We start from the raw sequence: 19,974 nt of genomic DNA on the forward strand, positions 1-19,974 counted from the left end.
ATGTCCTGGAAAACCATCTCCCCAAGTCAGAATTCAGGCTGCTTTCCTATGTGCTTGGTTTTTGCAAACTTCTTGGTGTAGGAATTCCTTCTTGTTAGAATCCTTTGTTCTTGCAGCTATCTCCCTGGGTCAGATCCCTGTAAACCTCCAACAAAACAAACGTTATTTTCTATTCTGCAACGTGTTATCTTTATATGATTGGAAAAGTGTTAAATACCCTTAAAGGTCAGAGCCTTCAGAATAGGCTCTCCTGTATATTTTAGGCTCTAGGCAACATTGTTTTACAAGCAAGAAGAAGCCTAGGAGACAGAGCACAGGGTTAAAGTCAAAGGAACAGATCTAATATGGAGTCAGATTTCTTCTTTTCTATTACTGTGGCAGAAGCCACTTGAGGATTTAAATCCCTTAAAGTTAAAAATAAGTAAAACTTTAAAGGAATTTACATACATTGGTGGGAACTTGCATAGCATATCTGGAAAAGCACACAAAGGATTGTAAACATTGGCATCTCCAGGGAGGCGTGTAAGAACAGAGGATGAGGGAAAACTTCTTTCACTTGAGTATTTTTTGCTCTGTTTGAATTTTTTTAACCATATGCATATATTTCTTTTTCAGTTAAAATAAATGTGTAATGGAGCAAAGGAGTAACTAGCTCAGCAAATACAGCAGCCATAGACTCACTGAGTCATCATTTTCGATTTAAGCCAGGAAGCATTGATTGTCTCTCTCCTATGTGCCCAGTGCTGTTTTAAAACTCTTTTATATATTTTTTAATAAAATAATAACATGCTATCCCTCACCCCTGCTCAGGGCTGGTGGGAAACCAACTGAGTTTTTATTGAGTTGTTTTCCAAGGAGTAGAGATGAGTTATAAACAGAACACAACTTCAGGGCAAAACAGGCGGACTGGTTTTCCAGCAGGCCAGATAGCGATGACGGGTTTTCAATAGAGGCGCACAGAGGCTGAGAGAGAAAGCCTCCAGGACCCTACAGAAAGCTGCCCACAGTGCCTTCTCCATGGCACTACTGAAATAGGAAAGAACAAATCTGACTCCATATTAGATCTGTTCCTTTGACTTTAAACCTGTGCCCTGTTTCCTAGGCTTAGTCTTGCTGTTTCTGCACCTTTTGTGAAACAATGTTGCCTAGATCCTGAAATATACAGGAGACCCTATTCTCAAGGCTCTGACTTTGAAGGATATTATCACTTTTCCATTCGTATAAAGATAACAAGATACAGAATAGAAAATAACATTTGCTTGTTGGAGGTTTACACGGATCTGACCCAGGTGAAGAGCTGCAAGAACAAAGGATTCTAACAACAAAGAATTCATACACCAAGTTTGCAACAACCAAGCATTCCCGCTTCCCCTTTTTAATATAAGAAGAGCCTGAATTCTGACTTGGGATGATGGTTCTCCAGGACATTGGTCTACCATCTTCTCCGCTGGCTTTACAAATTAAAGCCGCTATTTCTTGCCCCAAATCCTTGTCTCCTGATGTGTTGGCCTATAATGCACGAGTAGAACAAGCGTGGACTCGGAAACACAAACATACATTGAAAGTACGCATTTGGTATATTAAATGACCTGCTTCCACTCGTATTCCTGAGGTTTTCTTCTCTTGACCACTCCTACTATATTTATGAAAAACCTGTCATGTGGACACATTTCCTTCTCTAGCCACTACCCTTCCATGTAAAAACTGATGCCAAGAAGGCAATGGAAGTTGCTAGAAGGTATTACCTGGCCAAAAAAGAGCAGAAGTGGGTTCTGGCTGATGTTCAGGAGCAGGCCGGGGCACCTGACAAGATGTCATAAGTACGGATAGACAGCTGGGCACCAAAGGAGAAGCTTCTAAACTTCCATGAGGGAATTGTTGGATAGGAAGGAACAGTCCCAGACTATAGCTCTGATCCCACCACGAGCTTCCTGGGCAAGGCTGGGCAAGTCATTTAAATTCTCTAGACCCGTGCTGTCCAACACGGGAGCCACCAGCCACATGCAGGATTATGATGTTATTCTGTAGCCAGACAGAATTATAAATAAACACTTTATTGCAAAGGGTCAGCAGGTATAATATTTAAAAACATTATTGGTTATCTTGCCCTAACAAGTTATTTTTGTATGTCTAGCTTTCTGTGGGTTGTAATGCCTGCAACTAATGTTTCCCTTACAGTGAGGTATTTTGAAATTATAAGTTACTGGACACAGTACACTCATATCACAGTTGAAAAAAAACTGATCTAAATAAGCAAGGTGATCTGACTTAGTAGTTATGAGCAGGGGCTCTGGGGCCAGCCTGCATAAGTATTAATTCTCACTCTCCCTCCAGGGAGTTCTGTGTGAATCTTGGACAAATTATTGTTGCTGTTGTTGTTGTTGTTGTCATTGTCATTGTTATTATTTGTGCCTCTTTTTCCTTACCTTTTAAATAGCGAGGAAAATGTAGACTCTATCCCCTACAGTGTTGGCAGGATTAAATGAGTAAACGTCTGTGCTGCCCACTTCCCTGGGTTTCAGCATTCTCCAGGCAATCAGTGCCAAACGCAGTGGCATTCTCCACTGTCTTCATCAGTCTGGGATTCTGTAACAAATTACCGTGTGTCGGGTGGCTTAAACAACCAGCATATTCCTTATGGTTTGGAGGCTGAGGCTTTCAAGGTCAATGTATCTGGGAGAGGATTGCCAGCTCGAAGATGGCTGTCTTCCCACTATCTTCATGGCCCAGAGAGGAGAGAGAAGCAAGCACTTTGGGGCCCTGTATAAGAACACTAATACCATTCATGAGGGCAATACTCTCATGACCTCATTTTATCCTACTAATCACCTCCCAAAGGCCCCGCATCCTTATATCATCAACCTGGGAGATGAGGTTTCGACATATGGATTTTGAGGGGATGCATTCAGTCCACACATCGGCTAACTCTCCCAAACATGCAGTCATCAAACCTGTAGCTAATTTCAAAATAATGTTTATATCTCTCTGCCCATTTCCATTCCTACATCTACTAACACTGAAGCCCTGCTACATTTTATTTCTTATTTTCCTTGTAGAGGTTTAATTGATTCCTCTAACTCCAAGGATTCGCTCACTCCAGTCTGCTTGACAGCCCTGCCAGGTAGGACTTCCTTAAAACACCTTCCCACTTCACCTGGTTGTTTTTTAGGTGTAAATGTCAGAATTCTCTCCACACCCCATCCTAGACCTTTAATCCCTTACACTACCGCTCACTATGTTATATTCCTATTACCACTGTAACAAATTCCATTAAGCTTAATAGCTTAAACCAGCACAGACTTATCAGCTTATGGCTGTGGATGTCAGAGATCCAACACAGTTCTCATTGGGATAAATTCAAGATACCAGCAGGGTTCCTTCCTTCTAGAGGGTCTAGAAGAGAATGTTTCCTTTTTTTTTTTCCCAGTTTACAGAGGTCACCCACCTTCCTTAGCTTGTGCCCCTCAACTTCCTCCATTTTCATGGTCAGCAGCCTTTCTGAACATTGCTCCATCGCTACACCTCCCTCTGATTTTAAACTCAGCTGGGAAATATCCTCCATTTTAAGGACCCCTGTGATTACATTCAGCCCACCTGGACAATCCAGACTACTCACCCTATTGTCTCATCTCAGGATCCCCTTGTCCCATCCCACTCAGGCAGTATGTATGTGGCTGTGACATTCACCTTGTGTAACATTTCCTCATGAGCAATTTATGGTTCAAGGCACTTATAAGTGACTTTTTGTTTTTCTTCCTTATCCTTTCTACATTCAGTTTGTCTGGTGAGATTATATGAATCCTTTTTATTTGTGCCCCTGCACTAATCTATAATAATGTATCATGGGTTTAAAGGCTAACTAATAGACAATTTAGGAGACAGAAATCCTCTAAGATTTTTAATCCTAAAATATCTGTCATCCCTTTTGCCATGTACAGTAACATGTCACAGGTGGCTACCCTGTGGCCGGGGAGGGACATGATTCTGCCATCACACTCCCCTCATTCTTACCAATGTGCTGATCAACTAACCAAGGATCTATGCTCTCCAACTCACTCACTTCCTCCTCCTTTGCATTGACTATCCTGTTCCCACCGCTTCCTTCATTCACCACATCAGGATTTCATGACCACATTCTCCCCTAAATGAAATGGGTATCTTGCATCTAATGCCTGACAGCTGTTCTTATTGTACATGCACACACTGACCTACACATAATCCCGTCCATCTCTTTATTTTCCTAGAATCTTCCAGAAGAATCAGTTCCATGATGATAATGATGATACTGACAATGATGACAGGGGCCTCTCAAGGATTCTGATAAAGAGGGAATCGATAAAGGGAGGGAATCATTGCAAAATTGCCCCAGAAACAGGCTTAAAGGTAAATAACTCTTATAGTGTTTAATGAAATTGACTAATATTTAACTATTTTTAAGACTTTATATCACTGAATTTAAAATTTTAACGGGAATTTTCATTCACCACTAACCAAGATTCAACTCTGGGACCAAAATCTAAGGATTTCTGTCTTCTAAAAAATTGTCCACTAGCCTTTTAAACACGTGATCCTTTTAAAAAGTTTAGTGCTGGGCTGAAAATAAGCAGGATTCATATAATCTCACGAGACACAGTGAATGTGGAAAGACTAAGAAATAAAAATAAAAAGCCATTCATAACGTCTTGAACTTTACGTTGCTCACAGGGGAAAATGTTTGCCAATGTGTGTGTCACATCAACATGACGACTGAGTGGGATGGGGAAGCTGATCTTCCTCATCAGTCATTTATGCTGATTTGTTAGATGCCAAAACAGTTTCCTCATTGAAATTGCTTCTAACAAGTATGGAAGAATTTAGGTTCTACCAAAAGCAGGCTGAACATTTTCCCCTGCTTTCAGGTCTCTGGACTGAATGTCCCCACAAGAAGGACATGATTATGTTTCATAGGGAAGTCTTCCTGAGAAGCAACAGGCTTTTCTAGGGCAGAACTGCAGGGCCCCCCATGGAGGGCTGGAGGAGGTCTAGAGGGGACACTGGAAAAATAGCAGGAGTGAATTCAGATACTGCTGCTCAGGTCGCCAAAGACAGCATTGCTATCTCTAAGGATATGACATTCTCCCAAATTTTCCATGAGTGAAGGAGCCTGTGAACACTAAGCAGGTTGTTAAGACACAGCAGCACATAATTTGCGTGACAACACAATTAGAGTATGATTTGATATTTGCAAAATAACTAGCCCATTGTTCTTTGAAACTGCAGCAGTAGCAATAGAAATAAAAAAGACTGAGCCGTCTTGGAGACAACAATCAATAAACAATTCTAAATCTGCAGAATTCCTTGACAATATTCAAGCAATGAGCTAGATGTGTGCTGCAGATACCTCTTACTGCAGGGCTCACTCCTGCAAAGCATAGAACTAGTTTCTCAGCACACAGAGGGAACCAAGTCAAGATTCCTAATCTTTTGAGATTTACTAAATGGCTGGAAAGATCAGACAAGTACATACAGGCAAATATGATTAAATGGAATCAAATAATATCAAATGTGATTTGAGCACAGACGAAAGAGAAATTCCTTTCACCTGGGATCTAGAGAGACTTCTTCAGAAAATGTGGCTCTGGAGACGGCCAAAGACATGGGTGGAATTTTGGCAGAACAGGATGTAAGGAATTTAAAAACTTATTCTATAATTCATATAAAAATTCAAAGGATCCCAAAAATCCAAAACAACTTTGAACAAGAAAAACAATGTTGGAAGACTTGCACTATCTGATTTTCAAACTTTTTTTTTATAAAGCTACAGTAATCAGAAATTATGGTGTTGGTGTAAAACAGGAAAATAGAATAATGGAACACAATAGAATGTTCAGAACTAAACCAAGACTTATACAGACAATTGATTCTCAAAAAGGATGCTGTGGAGAAAGGATCTTTTCAGCATGTAGTGCTGGAACAATTAGATAGTGATACGCAAAAAAAAAAATGAACTTTGATTCACACCTCACAAAATATACAAAATTTACCTCAAAATGGATCATAGATCTTAATAGGAAATCTAAAACTATAAAACAGCTAGGAGAACAAGCATAGGCTTAAGCTTTATGGCCTTGGGTTTGGCAAATTTTTCTTTGCTATGACACCAAAAGTATCATCTATTTTAAAAAGAAACTGATAGAGTGAACTTTATGAACATGAAGACTCTTCAATGCTCTTCTAAACACTGCTAAGCAAATGAAAAGACAAGCCATAGACAGAAGCTATTTGCAGATCATATATCTGATAATGGTCTCTCTTTGTATCTGATCCAGAATAAAGAGGTCTCAAAATTCAATAATAATTCAAACACCTGAATGAATGAGGCCAGAAAACACACTTCAGTAAAGATATCCAGATGGATAATAAGCATATGAAAAGATGCTGATTAAAGGTGTCATTAATGATTAGAGAAATACTTTTAAAAACCACAGTGAGATACTAGTTCACATACATACTAGAATGAATACAGTTAGAAAGATTGACCTTACAAGGTGCTGGCAAGGAAGTAGAGCAACCAGAACTGATACACACCACGAGGAATTTACAATAGTACAACCATTTTGGAAAAGTCTTTAACAGATTCTTTTAAAAAGGTAAACACCTCTGTACCATATAATCCAGACATTCCTCATCTGGTGCTTTAGAAAGGAAAAGCATATGTCCATACAAAGACTTATAACCAAATATTCACTGCTATTTTATTTATAATAGCACAAGTTGTAAATAACCCATGCATCCATCAAGAAGTAAATGCAGAAAGAATTGATGGTCTATACAAACACTGCTCACAATAAACTCTTCAGTAAAAACTCAGCACTAAACAATACTCTACTATAAGACAAATAAGCTATTAATACAGCAACACAGATGATTCTCAAAATAATTACACTGAATGAAAGAAGTCAGACAACATAGAGTAGATACTGCATGAATCCATTCATATAAGGATCTTGAAAATGCAAACCAATATGTTGTGATAGAAAGCAGATCAATGGTTCCCAGGGGAAGAGAATGGTTCCAGGAGGGAGGGAGGGACAAAAAAAGTCAGGAGAGAAGCTTTGTGGGTGATGGGTATGTTCACTGTCTTGAGTGTGGTCATGGTTCCTTGGGGATATTCTTACGTCAAAACATATTAAGCTGTACACTTTAAACGTGTGAAAATTATTTTGCCAAGTATACCTCAAAGCTGTTTTAAGAAAAAAGGCACTTTAGTCCTGATCCACCTCAGCGCCTGATTGGAGTGACATGATCAGTCCCTCACACTGTCTGCCTAACGGGAAGGTAGAAAAGCTCTCACAGAAGATAACATGGATTTTTCATTTGCAATGTCTGCCATGTAATAAAGAATTTCTAGACATGCAACATGTCCAGACTATATGACAGATAACATGAGAATAAGGAGCATTAGACAAAGGATGCAAACCCCAGGTGATGTAGGCATCAGAGTTACCAATAAAGGCTATAAAATACTTTTAATATATTCAAGAAAATAAGGAAATGATGGGAGAATAGATAACAGGGTAGAGACTTTCACCAGAGAAATATACTGGAATGTATTTTTAGGAAAAATCAAACTGATACTCTAGAACTGAAGCTTTCAGCTCTGGAAACAGGTAAACAGAGCTAATTAGGATCCCTTTTAAGTAAAACTTTCAGTAATTCTGGGTAAAATATAACAACAAAGTAACACAGAGCTAACTATGGAAAGAGAAGTTCCCTGATGACAATACAAAGAGGACACTTAAAGCCCAGAGTGGTCATCTTGTGAGCTGATGCCACCGCACCCTGGAGGGAAGGGGTTTTCATCTGCACATAAATAAGGATACAATGTCCATGTAGGAAAAAGGGTCCATACCAGATGTAGAAGACTCTTCCTCTATATCTATATAGTCAGAGACAGAGATGTAAAGTGGCAGCAGAGGTCACAGTGACACAGGGCCCTGGGCCAAGGAGTGTGAGCACCTCTGCAAGCTGGGAAAGGTAGGATGATGAATCCCTCCCAAGAGCCTCGGTGTGGAACTTAGCCTTGGCCACTCGTTGGTTTTAGCCCACTGACATTGACTTTGCACTACTGCACCCTAGAACAGTGAGAAGATGAATGTGTATTGCTTTAAGCCACTGAGTCTGTGGTCCTTTGTTACAACAGCAATAGGAAAGGAACTCAGGAACCAATATGAACTTGAACCACAGGCTGCCTTCTGTGCTGGCAGGGAGTCCTTTGTCTCTGATCCTGGGGGAGTGTCCTGTCCTCTGGCAGCATCCACAAACTACCTCATGCTAACTTGGCAGTTTGCAGAGGGTTAAATCTTATCCCTGCACAGTTCTTGATATTTAGTTAATAAAAATGATGGTGTCATCATGGGTATTTTTCCATCTTTTAAATACCCTTCAGTCTTCTAATAAAGCTACTTCTAATTAAGAGACCGTGTAAATAGTTTTCAATCTTCATAATAAATAACTGTGGTTTTATCTGGTTACTTAAATTATGAATAATAATGTTCACATTTGTAAAAGTTATTAAAATCAACATTGTTTAATGAAAATATCATTTCTTTTCGCATGAACATGTATTAACTACAAGAAATGTTCCATGCTTTCTTCTACGATTTACTGTTAGAGCCTTAAAGAATAATATTTTCCTCAAAAGATATTACGGCAAAGGGATTTCTTTTGGTGGAACTGTTCCAGCATCAAATCTGGTGCATGTCTCAGGCCACTGGCAACATAGAGATGATAGAAATTAGGAGGCATTATAAACACAGAATCATTTTTAAAGGAATTAAAAAAACTGGATGTGTGTAAACAAAGAATCAGAGAATATTCTGGTGAAATAAATGTATTTTTCAGCTTAAGCAAGACATGGGGTGAATAAATCTGAAATGAAAAAACCACCCAGAGATTAGCAGCGAGTCATGCATGCAGTGTGAATGATCAAAACCAAGTTGTTTCCAAACCAGTGTGCAGGCTTGATGCCTTCATGAATCAAATCTGTGTGGTACCAGGCCACCTCGAATACATGTTGATGAGGTATTTATAAGCCCTTCACCATCCCAAATCAAAGCCCACGCACGAGCCACAAGACCATCACCTACACATTTGGAAAACACACAACATGGTGAATAGCACTTTTCTTGTTCAGTAGCCGGTGGCAGCGAACTGTCAGCAGACAGAGATACAGGGATACAGAGGCACATCCCCTCACTCAGCTGATAAACTTCCGTGCATCCCTGGGGACAGGATTGTCATAAAATGCACCATGGATTGATCTCCTCCTAGGAAAGGAACCGTAGTGCTGTCATTAGGTTTGAGCAGGGGTGGGTGGAGGATCTCAGAAGAGTTGTTTCAGCACACCAATAGAATTCTTGGCCACCGTGACCATGAAAGACAAGTCCCCTGCCATCCCGGTAGGCACTTGGGCTCCTGACAAAAGCTGGGCTCAGTAAAGGGTTGAGTAGAAGGCACAGACCTGAGGGATGCCCCAGCAATAGGCAGGAGGTAGGGCCTGGTTTATACTGCTCTGGGTGTATCCCAGACTCATCCGAATACGAAATCAGAAATTTGCAAAACAGCAGAGCTGGGGTGGATCATCTACTCCAGACTCCTCACCTTACAGTTAAAAGGGTGGCAACCCTGACAGGCAAAGCAACGTGCTAAAGGCAGAGCGTGGAAGTCGCAGTGCCAGATGAAACGCAGCGTGCAACCCCCGTTCAAGGCCGCTGACTCTGACGACGGGGCCAAGGTTTCCAATGAGGAGAATAAGACAGTGTAAATACTTTGTTCCCCCTAAAACCCCAAATGTTTTTTAAAGGCACAAAAACTCACCTTAACTAGATCTCTTCTGAGGGGGCTCTCTTGTGCTTCTTCGTCTTTCTGTCTCCATTTCCCTCTCTCAGACACAAACACATTCAGTTTTGTGAAAGGGGACTTCCTTCCATACAAAGACAGACTTCACATCTTCAGAAAGATACCTGAGAAAGCACGTTTCTCAATTCAAGTCTTTGTGTGAGTTCTGGGCAACTGGCTTATTTTCTAGAACAATCGGTAGTTACAAAATCAGGAAATCATCTTCCACAAAGGCAGAGTTCTGGTCCGTGTTGATAAAGTTGGGGATGTCACATTTCATGAGTCTGTTCGGCTCCTCCTCTGGCCACCTGCTGCATCTGATGGCTTCCTGGAGCTGAATAACACTGTAAAGGGCTATGGTAGGGATACCAGCTTTGGCCTTGTCCAAGTGGTCCACTTCATTGATGTAGCAGTGAAAGAGGGACCTAGATTCATCATTGCACTGCCAGAGAACACCTTGGGCAGCAGCGGTCTTCCAAAGTCTGACACAAAGCTGTTGAGTCTAAATCTCTTCTCGGGAGACTCTGCATTGCTACAAAGAAAACCAAAATAAAATATCGTTCACAGTGTAGCTCGGTGACCTGAAGAATCATAGTTTTTGCCATCTACTGAGAGTAAATCCCTGCACAGAGCATGCTGACATGCACTGGAATTGAAAGACATCACTTCTGAACACATACAATTAAACCCAAGGCAAAAGTCTAAAGTGAGGGCCCATGGACCATCCTAAAAAGACATCGTTCCCTGAGAATCCTCAATATTGGTGCCTCGCACACCAGTGTTTCTCCGTGGGACACTCAGATCTCTTCATCAGGATTCGTTAAAGTGCTTCTTAAAATGCAGAATCCTGGGGTGCACACCCTCAGAGTCTCCAGAGGTAGCGACTGGTAGTCTGTATTTTCATAGCCACCAGGATAACTAAACATGCTCAGGTTTAGCACCGCAGTCTACATCGGGTCACCTGAGCATCGACAATTCTGTCTCACGGGATGGGGGGTGCCATGTGTGTCAGGGTGCTGTCCTACCCATGTGTCTCCCCTGATTCTCAGAACTGACAGTGCTGCCCCATTGGGCACGAAATACCACCGTTTCACAATGCATACGCAGGGCGCCCGACTGAAAAACAATCAGTGATAGGAGAGGGGACAAAACTCAGCTTCCTGTTACCTTGTTTCACTTACTGTGGGACGAGTGATCAATTCAAGGGTAATAAATCAGTGAATGAGTGAATAACATGACTCACGTTAGTCCCACGAGTGCCTGGAAGAGCAAGCCTGGGCACATTGAGAACCATAACAGCCCATCTACTTAAATGTCATCCTCCACAGATCTATGTAAAGGTTACTTCCACCCAGGCAGTGACTCCAGAAGGGCAAGAATCATGTATGAACACACTCTCAAATCCAGAACAGAACCTGACAACAATTAGGCTCTGGAGTCTGTGTTTAGCGAGTGTGGAATCTCAGTGATTCCAGCTCTTACACCTTGCCTTCCCATCCCACCACACACGATATGGCCCTTATGTCCAGTTCTCCCGGGGCTGGGGCCACGGAACCCATTTATAGGACTGGAAGAATCTGATCATTTAAACCACCCCCCAGATTATCATCAAGAGTCACCTGCATTTCAGGGATCAGTAATCCCAGAAGCTTTGCAGTTCAGGCAGCTGAGGGATTTTTATATCAACTCTGTCTTCTACTGTGACTGCCTGGGTGACATCAGACAAGGAATTCTGAAAAGCCTGAACTTTTCCTTTCAGGAATAATCTAATTAACAAATCTCGTTGACCACTCAACAAATGTGATGTGAAGATCAATGATTTTACACAGGAGTACAACATTCACTAGGTCGTGGATTTAGAATCAGAGGAAAATCATTTTAGAAAGATTGACAGAATGTAGCTTTAATGCGAATTTAAGTATTCTTACCTTTCAGTAAATCATCTTCCCCTACTTATCACTTCACCCAAGTTTAAAAGATGTCTGAGAACAGGGATGAGAGTGCCAGCAATCTGAGACCCAATAACCTAAAATGTCACCTAGGAAAAAGAGGGGAGTAACACATTTTTAAAAAGCATGGCAAGGATGGCGGGGCCATCCCCAACCCCAGACTAAGAAGCTCTGAGTAATAGCTTTCCTGCCTGCCTGGGGCATCAGCTGATGTGAAAATCCACCCAGAAACCTCACTGTCCAGCAGCTCTTCCATAACACAGGCTACACTTTCTCAGAATTAAGAATTGCGTCCAGTAACCACTTCGCTGAAGAATAAAGACAAAGGAGAACAAGAGAGTTCTGCCCCTCCCAAGGGAGAGCCCAGACCTCGGGCTGCATGCACTGCGCCCACCTCCCTGGAGAAGAATAAACTGGAGAAGGGCGTTCTGCGAAACTGGGGCAGCAAAGGTTGAGATGGGAACAAATTGACCAGCTGGCCAGGGACAGCCCCCTCCGTCGCTGCCTTGGCGGCTGCCTCAGCCCTCTCAGCCCATCCTGCCCACCTCTGGTGGCTAAGCTGTCAGGGAAATTGCTTTGCGATCTGGAGCAACAGAGGCTGCCCACAGGCCAATCTGCGGAAAAGATGGGCGCTAAACCCCCAGCTCCCGAGTGACAGGCTCCATACCCCCGCCAACACCCCGACGCCCCCGCACCCTACCGCAACCCCGGGGAAATATGACCCGAAGAAGTGTGACCTGGGAACGAGGGGCAGCAGAGGCCGCCCCCACGTCAGGCCTGCAGAGAGATTGGAGCTTATCCTCCAGCTCTCCAGGGGCAGCCCCTGTCCTCTCCACCTCCTGATCTCACCGCGCCCACCTTCCAGGAGCAATCAGACCAGGTGTGGGGTGTCAGGCGAATCTTGCGCCAGAGAGGACGTCCCCAGGCCAGGTCAGGGGAGAGGAGAAGAAGTGGCCCCATTAGGCGGGGCAGCCGGCCGTCGCAACTGCCTCTGCCCCTTGACCGCATCGGGCCCGTCTCCCAGGAGCAAGCTGACCTGGAGACGGGCATCCGGCTTCTTGGGCAGCAGAGGACGCCCCCAGGATTGTTCGCGGGGAAAAGGAGAGCAAATTGACAGGCTCCGCGCTGCAGGTCTTCTACCCCCGCCATCGCCACCCCCGCACCTTAAAGGCACCGCCCAGGGCGCCCCTCCCCCAGCAGGCTGAGTAGGACACGTGAGTCTGGTGACCTGGGGCAGGAGAGGCCACTCCCACACCAGGCCATCGGGGAGACGGGAGCCAATCCACCAGCTCCCCAAGGCAGCCCCTACCCCCGCAGCAGCCACCACTCTTGCCCATGACCTCACAGTGGCCTTCTCTAGGGAGCAGGCTGACCTGGAGATGGACGTCCGACGAACTTGGGACAACAGGGACCGCCCCCAGGGCAAACCATGGGGGGAAGTGGGAGCAAATGGACAAGTTCCATGGGAAAACCTGCCGATGCTGCCACCACCCCCAAAGTACCAAGTCCAACTCCCGGGGTCAGGCCGACTAGGATACACGCGTCTCGTAACACAGGGCAACAGCGACCGCCCCCAGGACAAGACGCGGGGAAGATGGGAGCAAATGGGCCGCTCCCCCGCTGCAGGCCCCCGACCACCGCCACCCCTGCACCCTGACTACCCTGCCTCCCGCCCCCAGCAGGCAAAGTGGAACAGGGGTGTCCCGGGACCTGGAGCAGCAGAGGCCGCCTTCAGGCCACGCGGTGCAGACATGGAGCTAATCCACAATCTCCTCCGGGGCAGCCTCCCTATGCCTGCAGCCACCACCTTACCAGCCCCCTGACCGCACCGCACCCATCTCCCAGGAGCAAGCTCACCTGGAGTCGGACCTGAGGCAAATCTCCGGCGGCAGACGTCGCCCCCAAGCCAGGCCGTGGGGGAGAGAAGAAATGGAGCAACTCCCTGGAACACATCCCCTGCCCCTGCCGCCTCCACCGCCGCCTCCCAGGAGCAAGTTCATCTGGAGACCCGCGTCCCACCTCTAGGGCAGCAGAAGCCGCCCCTGGCTCCGCCTCTGGGGAGAGCGGAGCGAATTGATCGGCTCCCCCGCGGCAGCCTCCCTCCCCCCGTGGGTCCCGCACCTTAACGGCCCCGCCCCTACTCCGCACTCAGCAAGCTGAGTGGGACAGGAGTGTCCGGCGACCTGGGGAAGAAGAGGCCGCTCCCAGGCCCAGCAGCCGGGACAAGGCAGCTATTCCACCCGTTCGCCAGGGGTAGGCCCGCTCCGCCCCTCTGCCGCTGCCACCGCCCTCTGACCTAACCGCCCCACCTCCCAGGAGCAAGCTTACCTGGAGTGCAACATCTGGCGAATCTCCGGCGGCCAAGCCCCACCCCAGGCCAGGCTGCAGGGAAGAGAAGAAATCGATCGGCTTGCCCGGGCAGCCTCCCAACCGCCACCGCCGCCGCCGCCGCCCAAAAGCATTGCAATAGCCCACCGGGGTCAGGCTGACTGCAAGGATGTGCACTTGCCTTCTTATCCTGGCCAGGTCCCTGAGCACCTCCCTGCATCCCTACACTCCCTGCACCTCTGCACCCCTGCTACTCTCTGCAATTCTGCATCCCTCCACCCCCACATCCCCTGAAATGCCTGCGCCCTCCACAGCCCCTGCACCCCTGTCACCAGTTACACTTTTGCACTGCTTACACTCCTGCACCCCTGCATGTCCCACACACCACCTCTTGGGCCTTTGGCAGAGTCTCTGCTGTTAGACCAATGCACAGTGACTCACTCTTTGCCAGTATATGATGCATCAGTGGACGTCAGGGGTTGCCTGCAGGAAGGTACATGTTCCTGGTCACTAGCCTGGGCCACTAGGGTGATCTCTGTGAGGTCACCCAGGACGGGTTCAGAGATGCTGTTCTCTGGGAAGAGAGGAGTTGAAACCGGTCTTGAGGGCAGAGCTGTGCTCACCAGGCCGTCCACGCTTCATGTTTTACACAGGGCTTCGGAGAAGTGAAATGGATCCGGCCAAGTAATACCGGCCTGCTGTGAGCCCACCTCAGTCCTGGGCTCTGAGTCAGACCGACTGGCTCCCTCAATCAGGGCCCAGTTTGGGCACCTGAATGGTCCCTTTGAGGCATCCCAACAGTTCTCAGGATGAAGTCTGGCTGCTTCCACCCCATGGCCCTCCCTCCTACTGTGCTGGCCTCAGGAAGGTTCCTTATATGGGGAAGAAGGCAGCCCACACCCTACCCCACCCCTCACCTTTCTCTAACCCAGGCTGGTGCTCTCTCTGCCCCTCAGAGTCTGGGAAGCCATCCCTCTTCAGTTATGTCCCTTCTGAGATGGACTTGCTTCCACTCAATTCTAGGCGAGGATGCACCATGGAATGCACTGGGTAAGAGAACCAAAATAAATAATTTCTTCTGTGAGGTTGTCTGTTTATCTACTGGGGCTGGGCTGTGTGTAGTTTGCTACAGCTATTGGTGTGAGAGGCTAAAACAGCCTGTGTGTCCTTGTTTTCATCTCCCCGCTGTCTTTGGGTTTTCCCTAGACACTCCTGAGACATTTACTTCTGTTAGTATTATTCCTGTTATTACACACGGGCCCTACTGACATGGAGGTAAGGTGTTGGGGGAGCGGGACAGAGCAGGGCATCTGCAGTCCTGTGATTAGTTCTCATTGAGCCTGTGCCCTGAGCTGTGACCTCCACAAGTGTGTCTCTTTCCCCCCACCCCAATTTGGGTGACACAGAAGGGATTTCCCTTCTCCCAGGTTGGTTAGGCTCTGGTAAAATAATTTCTCATTAAAAAAACAAACAAAAAACAACTTCCCCCAATGAAACAGAATGTTCTGGGTGTATTTCCATACAGTTATTTTCTCCTCTCCAGGCAGGAAGCATGAGGAGTTATCCTCTGACCTTCATTCTGAGAACAGGACATGGTCCTGGATGTAAAATACATGAAAAAGAGCATGGGGCCCCTCTGACTGGCCCCCTGGAGTTGTCACACTCTGATTTCCCCACACTGAGCCTCCTGCTGGCCTCAGGGACCTGTTAAATCTGCCTGCCCCCAGGGTTCTTACAAAAGCAGGTTCTGCCTTGGGAGCTGTGACTCTCCAAGCCTGCCCGCTGTTCCCTTTGCAACCTCTCTGGGTTGGAAGCAGCTTTCCCCCTCAGTCTTCTGGGATCTAAGAAGAGCAGTGGGTTTGCAGCTCCCTCAGATTTGGTGTTATTTTCAGGACAGGAGGAAGAACTTCTGAGCTCCACACGAGCTGGACCAGAGGCTGGAATCCTCCCTTCCTCTGCCACCGTGCAATCAGTGGCTGTGGTTCTAGCCGAGTTTCTGAAGATGTGGACTTAAACACACATATCCCAGCCCTCACAGGAGCACACAGTCCCATAAATCCCCCTAGTTTCCACTGGTAACTATGGAGCCGATGGGGACACGGGTTTCGGGACCACAGAGGACTGAGTGCACGACTTGCTCCGTGGCCTATTTACGTGGTTGCTCCGGGCCTTGTCTGAAGTGGCTTGTTTACCACACCTGGTACGTGGGAAACACAAAATAAGTACTAGAACCTTCACTTTTTCTCCCTCCAGGGCCTTCAAACGTAGAAAGTAATAAGTGAACTCAGACAGCCTAGTCACCACAATGAGGTCCGTCCAGCCTGGCTCTCCTGAGTGATGGGCACTGACTTGCACCTTAACTCGGAACAGTAGGGGAACTGCCTTCCTCTAACTGGGCCTCTCCCCACACCAGGCACGCCCGCAGCTCAGACGGGGCCAGCTCCCCAACTGAGGTGTGTGCTGGTGGCTTCAGTGTGACCTGGCCCTGCCGGGACATGAACCTGCAGTGAGTGAGGTGGAGGGTCGGGTGGAGGGGGGTCCCTTCTGGGGTGGCAGGGGGCCCGGTAGCACCCCTCCCAGCCTGGTGCCTGGGGCTCCCTAACACCTCTTACAGCTCCTGGGTTGACTCCGGTCCTGGCCACTCCACACACCCTCCCAGTATCTTTTCATTATGTCCCTTTTCTGCTTTTATCAGCGAGAAGTGGCTTCTGTTGCTTGTTCAGTGAAACAGTACATCGGGAAACCAGACTACTTCTAACATCAGTAAAATACCAACCTCGGTCAGCTCGCCGGGCAGACTGTGCAGCACAAAGGCCTGAACAGGGCTGTGCGAACGGCTTACGTGAAGGGTCCTCAGCATCTGTCTTCAGGGATACAGAAGCTGATGGTTCAGGTAAAACCTCAGGGTGGGATTGAGGAATCCAAAGCTGGTTGGTTTCAAAGGCTAACTGGTCAGACCAGACCCCTGAGCTGTGGTCAGAAGCCTGGCTCAACGTCACGCAGACTCAGCGCCCTAAGTGCCGGGTGGGGCTGGTGCTGTTCCCTTTGCAGGCTCTCGTTGGGGATTCACTGTAGCCCCTTAAATACAGCAGAAATTCCAGCCCCATTAGCCCCCACCCTGAGTGTTCCATGACACAAATCCCGGGAGTGTTTAATTTTCATCTTTGTTTAGGAGGATGAAGGTGGTTCAAGAGAAGACATAAATTCACACTTAGTGACACAAGGTCACAGGCAGTACTTCCTCCACGGAGAGCTATGTGCTCCCACAGTGGTGGCTGGGGGCTGGGCAGAGACCCTCTGCTGGTCCCAGAGGGACTCGCTCATCTGGCCACAACTCATGGGTTGGACAGAAGATCCAGAGGGTGACAGAGCATCTTTCCTGGGAATTTGGAACTGACACATAGAAATCAAGTTCACTCATCTGGAGTTTGGCGGAGGGGAGGGGCGGTGGTTGGAAATCAAATGAAACCAGAGCATGAGAGACACTTAGAAGTGAAAGAGCGAGAGACAGAGAGACTGAGCTTGTGAGAGCAAATAGTCAGAAAGAAGGCAAACAATCAGGGGACAGAAGAATTCCAGCTCCTGACTGTGTAGTCTGTCCCAGCCCATCAATGACCCCGCGAGATGTTTAATAACATTCCAGTTTTGCAGATTAGGAAACAGGCTGAAAGAGGTGGGGGCTGGGTTTGGGTGCACAGTTAATTCAATTGCCACTGGACCCCACACTTCCCATTGCCTGAAGGCACCCTAATCCTCACTGGGACCCCTGTGGTCCCCTGACAGCCCAGCACCCTGATCAAAGGGACCCTGCGGGAGTGGGAACCCCTCTTGAGTGTGGAGAGTTCCCTGCCCCGAGATGCCATGCATCAGCAAGCTCCCGCTCACCCCAGGTTAACATCAGCCCAGCTGTACAGTCTCCCAACCCGCTTCCCTCCCTGCCAGGCACCCCCATCCTTACCACCGAGTGTACTGCAGGAATTCAGGCACAGGGATGCCCAAATCAACACGAGCCCATCGGCTATAGAAAAAGCAGACTCCCAGGCCCACCTGGGTTGCGAGGGGACAGAAGGTGTCCTCAACTTTCATGTGTCTAAGACAATCTTCTTCAGCTGGAGGTTCTAGAGAAAAATAAAAGGTCCAAAACATAGTTCGGTGAGGAATTCCTCCAAGGACCTGACTCCAGTGTCTACAACCATGTGTACCTACCCCCGGAATTGGGGTGAAGGTGGATTATTGATCAGCACAACCCCTGGTGGCCCAGCTCCTTGGCTTGGCTGCCCAGAGGGGGCTGGGGGAATGGGTAAGGCCAGGGCACTCAGGAAAAGCACAGAGGACCTGACCTCTCCCTTCTGCACTCGTAAACCCTTCCCCAAATCTCAAGGCATTGGACAGAGATCCGCCACAATAATGAGATGCTCCCATCTCTTCACTCACTCCTGTTGGTTCACTTACATGCTGAGCATCCACTGGGTCCCAGGACAAGACACATAGGATGGCTGATGGGACAGGCTTGGTCCTTCCCCCTGGAACCTGTTCAATCTGATCAAAGAATGATCACTTATAAAGAGTTTCTCAAAATTATACAGAGACCAAAGACCAACTGCAGAGTGAACCAAATTTAAAAATATATATGAAGATCCCCCAGTCTCCCCGCCTAAGGTTAACAGCATAAAGCAAAAAATTCTTGCCTTTAATCAGCAGGGAAGTTGTCACCCCCTCTCAGGTGGAAAGGAGAGTTATTCTTTGAGCACGTCACAGAAGTGCTCCATCGGATTGGACCAGGGCATCTACATTCATTCAGCAAATGTGTATAAGCTCCTACTACATACGGGAATCTCCTAACTAGACCGTTCCCAAGGCTCTCGGGCTTTATCAGTCAACAAAATAGACATGACTCCCCATCACTGGGGGCTCAGAATTTTAGCAGAGGAAACAGGCAGCATGTTGGGGTAGCAAGAGTTTGGAAAAATTTTTAAAAAAGAGTGATATGAGCAAACTCGGGTGATGGCGGTGGGGTGGGAGGCAGGCAGGAGAGAATAAGGCAATCCTGGCAGATCTCACGGAGTAATGAACTTGAAGCAGAATAGATCCGGAGGAAGAAGGAAGAGCCGGAGCCAGAGGCCCCCAGAGTGAGGGGGAGAGTGTGGGCAGAGAGGCAGAGCACGCCGGGTCCTGAGGCCTTTGTGACGACTTTGGCTCCTAATGACATGGTGACCCGTTTAGTGAGTTTTGAGGGGAGGGGTGATGTAGTCCAACTTATGCTTTTGTGTTTGTGTTTTTTGGGGGGAAGTAATTTATTTATTTTAATGAATGTGCTGGTGATTGAACCCAGGATCTCAAGCATACTAAGCATGCGCCCTACCACTGAGCAACACCCACCACCCCCAATGTATGTTTTTACAGGCTCCCTCTGACTCTGTGTGGATGAGAGATTGTAGGAAAGCAAAGATGGAAACAGAAGGCTATTGGTATCCAGGAAAGGCTGAAGGTGGCTCTTAGGAGGGCGGGGAGCAGAGAGCAGGTATTTAATTAAGACAGAATATCCAGAATTTTCTAACAAGCTGGATTTGCTGTCTGTGAGTGTAAAAGAAAGAGAGAGAAAGGACATGGTTCCAACATCTGGGCCTGGACAATGGGAGGGATGTCCTCTCCGGATGGGAAAGGGGATGGGAAAAGGTGGGGCTGAGCAGGTGGAAAGGGGCTGGTATCAGCTCAGTTCTTCAATGTCATGGTTAAGGGGTGTGTTACATATTGCCACAGAAGTGCCTAATAGGTAGAGGAATCTGTTTTCTTTTTCTTTTTAACATTTAAAAAATAT

The 19,974-nt window shown here is 46.9% G+C and overlaps 1 protein-coding gene and 1 long non-coding RNA gene across 2 annotated transcripts in view; both read right to left on the bottom strand.

Annotated features, from left to right (window-relative positions):
• Positions 1–10,136: 10,136 nt before the first annotated feature.
• Positions 10,137–13,804, bottom strand: LOC140693784 (uncharacterized). Its single transcript, XR_012069488.1, has 3 exons — positions 13,686–13,804; positions 11,808–11,917; positions 10,137–10,411 (listed from the first exon to the last, which is right to left on the bottom strand). It is a non-coding gene; the product is annotated as an uncharacterized lncRNA (long non-coding RNA).
• Positions 13,805–16,968: 3,164 nt separating this feature from the next.
• The window catches only part of LOC140693775 (uncharacterized), a 44,860-nt gene continuing 41,854 nt past the window's right edge, over positions 16,969–19,974 (bottom strand). Inside the window, exons 1-4 of the transcript XR_012069473.1 lie at positions 18,845–19,007; positions 18,609–18,695; positions 18,115–18,274; positions 16,969–17,234 (exon numbers count right to left, since the gene is read on the bottom strand). The gene's annotated coding sequence lies outside the window, so the exon portion shown is untranslated. Of the gene's footprint in view, positions 17,235–18,114; positions 18,275–18,608; positions 18,696–18,844 lie in introns of the transcript that reaches the window.

This window comes from Vicugna pacos, unplaced genomic scaffold (assembly GCF_048564905.1).
Source record: "Vicugna pacos unplaced genomic scaffold, VicPac4 scaffold_20, whole genome shotgun sequence".
NCBI lineage: Eukaryota > Metazoa > Chordata > Mammalia > Artiodactyla > Camelidae > Vicugna > Vicugna pacos.